The 5,838-nt window shown below is 33.8% G+C and overlaps 1 pseudogene; it reads right to left on the reverse strand.

Moving 5' to 3' along the window:
- Positions 1–1,771: 1,771 nt before the first annotated feature.
- LOC130043230 (uncharacterized) lies at positions 1,772–1,934 on the reverse strand (annotated as a pseudogene).
- Positions 1,935–5,838: the final 3,904 nt, after the last annotated feature.

The raw sequence follows: 5,838 nt of genomic DNA on the forward strand, positions 1-5,838 counted from the left end.
ACATGTTTTTATTCTCTTGTAACTCCTTTTTAAATTTTATTTAAAATAAAATATTTTATTTAAACAAAAATTATTTAAAAGAGTTCAGTAAGCTCTTTTTACATGGACACAAATCAAATTTATGAGAGTTCCTTTCTTATGACCTAATTAAGTCCCAAAGTTCCACCTCCTTATACTAGCACACCAAAGGTTGTCATTTGGAATATAACTTTTAGGAGGACCAGGCCTGAGCAATAGTACAGTGAGTGGGGTTCTTGCCTTTTAACTTGACTGACCAAGTTTTGATCCCTTCACACACTCCCTTGCCAGGAGTCACCCCTGAACTTGAGCAATGAGTAATCCCTAAACAACACTGGATGTAGCCAAAACACACACACACACACACACACACACACACACACGTAGAACACAATCAGTCCATGACACCTGGATCTTGTTAATTTTCATATTATGTTTCAATATATTTGGGATGGGGACTGATTTTACATTTATTGCAAGATCCCAGGTAAGACTGATAGTCCTGGTCCTGGAATAAATATGCTGTATAAGTCTTCAATTTTTTCCTTGCCCTTTTCTAGGTTCATTATAATCAAATAGTCTCCCCAGTTCCATTGTTACTTAAATGGTGTTAGACCAACTGATAATAAAAACATGCACTATAACTAATTTTTTTATTTTCTTTTGTTTTCTTTTTAATTTTTATATTTCAATTTTATAAATCTTGGGTCATAGTAATAATAAAGGGGTTAGGGCATTAGCCTTGAAAATAGTTGGCCTGGATTCCATCTGGCATCATATATGGTCCCCTGCCAGGAGTAATTTCTGAGTGTAGGGCCAGGAGTAACCCCTGAGCATCACCAGACGTGGTGCCCCAAAACAAACAAATGGAAAATCAAATTTATAAATATTTTGTTTTGCTTGGAGTGTTTAATAAAAATCACTTTGGAGGAAGGAGCTATAAAGATTGAAGTCTATCTTTGTGTCATGATGTCACCTATGGCCTGATCCACTCGAATGGAACTGTTCTACTTGATTATGACTAGCTGCTGCCTGTCACAACATATAAAATATCCTTTCTGCATCTCCCTGATGATTAACTGTACCTCATGGTGTTTCACTAACAAAAATTTTTAAAAAATGTAAATGATAGAGAATGGGCACTGGTTGAGGGATGGGTACTGGATCATTTTATAACTGAAACCCGAGCACAAAAATTTGTAAGTCTACAACTGTACCTCATGGTGTTTCACTAATAAAAAATTTTTAAAAAATGTCCTCTCTTTGTGTGGCTTGAAGAGGATAGTACTATTTCAGCCTGGTCTTTTGGGAATATTGTGGCATCCTGCAATTCCAAGGGGGTTATATTACCAAACAAATCAACTAAAATAAGAAGCAGCCCGACAGAAGTTTTAATCTGGTACCGACTTCTTGTTTGCAGATAGTAAATAAGCTAAAAACAGTGTGCTTTATACTTTCAGTGAAAGCTGCATCTTGTCACTCTTGTACATGGATAGAAGAAACATACAGAGAGAAAATGCAATTGTAATTTGAAAAAGTTAGAAGGTGAGGGAAGGGACTTCCTTGACAGTTAACAAAATTTTTAAAAAAAATGTTGTGAAAGCTTCTAATACTATTGCCATTTTTTCAATAAAAGGTAAGCATTTATTTCTTGAGGTTCTAAATTCTATCTCTTATAATTATGTTACATAATCCCTCTATAGACTATGAAAGACTTAACTTCTGCCATAGCTAAGCAGAAATTTTCATCATTAGTGTCCGCACACCAGTCATGTCCTGATGATAGTCAAGAATGGCAGCATAATCACAAGTCATTTCTATCAGAACTTAAGACTAACATGCAGGTATATTGATCTCATATGCCAATGACTCAAGCACCTTTGACTATACAACCAAAAAAAAACTATTGGCATGTTTAAAGAATTTCTGATATTTCTGTTGCTACTCTAATTTCCTTTGTTTTCCCAGAATGGCTTGTTATTTGTGGGCAATTGTCTGGAAACAATAGGAAATTATTTTTAAACTGTAGGCATCAATATGCAGCAAAGTTGTTGCATTAGGTACTGGTTTATATAAATTCATAACAAGAATTATACTAGAAAAAAGACAAACTCAAAAGCAGTTGGAATAGTCCAAATATTTCAAACAGAAACTCAGAGGTTTTTGAGGTTTTTGTAAACACAAAAGGTAGCTTGACAAAGGGCTTTGTTCTGCATCAGATTAATGTCTCAACTTTTCCCTTACTGAAAATAGAGGGAATTTCTGCTCCACCTCTGCAGGAATATTTTGGAGAAAATGGAAGTATTGCTTTTCAAATACTACATAGCTATAGGAACATTAAAATGTCATCATTTATGGAAACCACATCCCTATTTGCTAAGGATGTTAAACTCATCTTTGTATTGAAGGGAATGCAAGGTGTATCCTGCCTTTGTGTCTTTTTTATATGGTGTATGGGAGACAACATATTTACTCCCCACGTAGTCATTGGACCTTTATATTTTAAAGATGAAAGGGTCAAGGATATAATGGTAGACCATGCTTCATGTTTATGAGAACCTGACTTCAATCCCTGTTACCACACACACACACACACACACACACACACACACACACACACACACACGATGTAACTCAAAGCTGAGTAAATAGCAAAGAACAAAATAATAGAGTTGGGTGATGGCAGAGGGAGTGGGGGGGGGGGGAACCAGACAGTATTGCCAAATAAGAAGCTGTATGAAATACATTAATTATCATCACTGTAATTTCTAAAATAAAAAATATATGCCAATACAAAAATGTACTAAGTAAACTCTGATATAATGCTGTACTAAAGAACAACTAGCATTAGACTAATCTAAATGTAAATTCCCCTATTTCTCAAACCCTGTAAATAATAGGTTTTTCTTTTCCCATTTTTATTTATTTGTTTGTGTAGCTACAGACTGTGTAAAAGTCACTTAAGACCATAGTTTGAAATAACACATGAGGAAATTTTCTTTTGGTCAAGGTGGTCAAATGACTAAGATTTTTGATTCCATTTTAGGCTGAGGCCTCTGTTTATGGTTTGTGGCTTCAGTGATGAAAAGAGATTGATTTTATTGTTTAGAAGATATGAATACCTTAGTGGCACTATTCTAAATCAATAAGAAAAGCTTTCACTACAAAGATGACATATGTACATACATAGACCAAGATCTTTTATGGAACCTTATACATTGCCCTGTTAATAAAACTGAAAGTCACACTTATTATCAGGATGGGAATATTTTGGCATATCTTTAATGAACCACGTATCTCAATTGCATTATGAAATATTAAAGCTAACTCATGTTCTCAATTACTGTTATACTTGTTTCTTAAAACTTATTTTGCACAGGATAAGGCACTTTCAAGAGGGAAGAGCAATAAAAACATTGACTCTTTTCAGTGATAAATGTGTTATACATATATTTAATTAGTCATCATAATTAGAAATATCTGAAGCAATAATTATGCGATAATGTTTGGTTCATGTAACAATGAATCCCTTGAGAGCTTATAAAATATGATGCAATTTAAATGATATTAAGTATATTCATCTTCTCTGAGTAAGAAACATACCAGCAAAATCCAAGTTACATCGAAGATGAGTTCAGAAATTAGTTTTTAGAATAAAATTTGACTATGCATGTTCATTTTGAAAAATGACTAAAGTAAAATGAGAAGAAATCTAATAACATTTATTATAATATAGTTTTTTATCTTGGGGAAAATAAAGCCATATCAAAATATTTCAAATATACAATTATATTTGAAAATACATTATTGAATAAAATGAGGTGGTTGAGCAACTATTATTTGACTGAATTAAGCATCTTGTGAGGTATAATATGTTTAGTAAGCATTTGATAAATATATGATTAATGAATTTATAAATATAAAGGTAGTTAATACCTTTGAGCATAGCTTTTCACATGTAAGTATACTACTCCAAACTAATATTAATCTATAGGCATGTGACTCACTTGTACATGTTTATCCCTTAAAAAACATGAGAATATTCTATAAGACTTATCTCTTGATGTGTGTCTTGTTATATGTTTGAATTGCAAGGTAATAGCTCTCTTAAAAGATTACATGGGACTTATTACTCTCTGGAGAAAGCCATGTTCTCATTCTTCCCTCACACTTCTCTAAATTTCTTTCACTTTTGTCATACAGAGTTGTTCCAAACAGACTAAACATAGACAATGATTCTTCAGTTACTTCAGAATTCACATTTCTCCTCACAGAAGTAACTGGTCATTATTAATAACATCTGTGGATTCACACACACACACAAATTGGAAACCATTCACTTTGTTCTTTAGTTGATTATTGAGGCTGATCTCAATCAACTCTTCAAGCAACCAATCTTGTGGAAAGACTAATCATCTTTATAATGTAAATGTGTAATAGTTTTTGGCAATACGAAACAGACCTTCATCCAGACTTGGCCCACAAGGCTTCAGTTTGCTGACAATGATACTGGATGCTAATGATTTTTGAGAGATGTCCAATACCTGGTATAATGTGCAAAAGAAAGGACTATTATATATGAGTGTATTTATAAATAGATATGTGCATGTTACCATATTATTTTATGGATTTTACCTGTCAGTACATGTTAGTTAATTGTTTTTCTGTATCTGAGATACAAATTGAAATGGAAGAATAAAATATTTTTTCTTGGGACATGATTAAGTAATAGATATACTCTTACCATTTTGCTGAAGTTGTTATAAAATCAGTGAAATATTTTAGCCAAAAATTAAGTGCATATATTTAAATAAATTTTACTTAGATAACAGATATTTTACATTATGTATTACAAATTAGCACACTACACTTTGCTATTATGTTTATTTGTGAGACTATGTCAATTGACTCTTAGGAGGGAAAAATATTTGAATCTGTGTGGCTCTGAATTTTCACACAAGCCTGAATTCAATCATGGCATATTACACACATTCAAGGTGGCTATCATGTACTGATAGACAATGTTAATATGAAGTCCGAAAATGATTTATATTTTCTTGGTTGTCTAGATTTAAGAAATTACACATTAAATGCTAACAAAGCAGGTGAAATGTACTTAACTGAATCACAAGTGAAATATAAATATATCAAATTTATAATCATCACACTAAGAATAATTGCACTCAAATACTATTTGAAATCGTCGATTGCCTCGAGCAGGCCCCAGTAATGTCTCCTTGATCCTAGCCCTGAGATTATATTCAAGGCTCTTTAGGAGAATGAGACCCATCATTGTTACTGGTATTTGGCATATTGGGTACGCCACAGGGAGTTTGCCAGACTCTGCCGTGTGGAAAGGCTACATTCGGAAACCTGCTAGTTTTTCCAAAGTAGGAATGAGATAATAAGATGTCATAATAAGTTCCGGGAGCTGGTTTTTATAGTCTCTGAGTCTTGACTGTTGATGGGATTACACGGCGCCAGGGGGCCAGTTGGTGGGTGTGATTTGTGTGTGACTATTTGAAAGCTCTTATTTAAATCAATAAAGAAATCACTTAAAAATTGAAGTTTTGAGGTATGTCTTTGTCTCATTTCTTTGTGCTCATCATTATGAATGCATTGGAGGGCAAAATGGTTGCATTCCCCAGGCTACTGTTGGTCCAAGAGTCTGCTTGGGTCTGGCTTGGCCACAGTGCTTTGGCTTAGGGGGTGTTCCCAATAAACAAGTGGCTGTCAAGGAAGATAGGAGGAGTCAGGAAGGGGGAACTTCCAAGGACTGGTAACTTAGCTTAGATTTATCTGGACAATGATCAACTCTCA

Source organism: Sorex fumeus, unplaced genomic scaffold (assembly GCF_029834395.1).
Source record: "Sorex fumeus unplaced genomic scaffold, SorFum_2.1 ptg000115l, whole genome shotgun sequence".
NCBI classification, from domain to species: Eukaryota; Metazoa; Chordata; class Mammalia; order Eulipotyphla; family Soricidae; genus Sorex; species Sorex fumeus.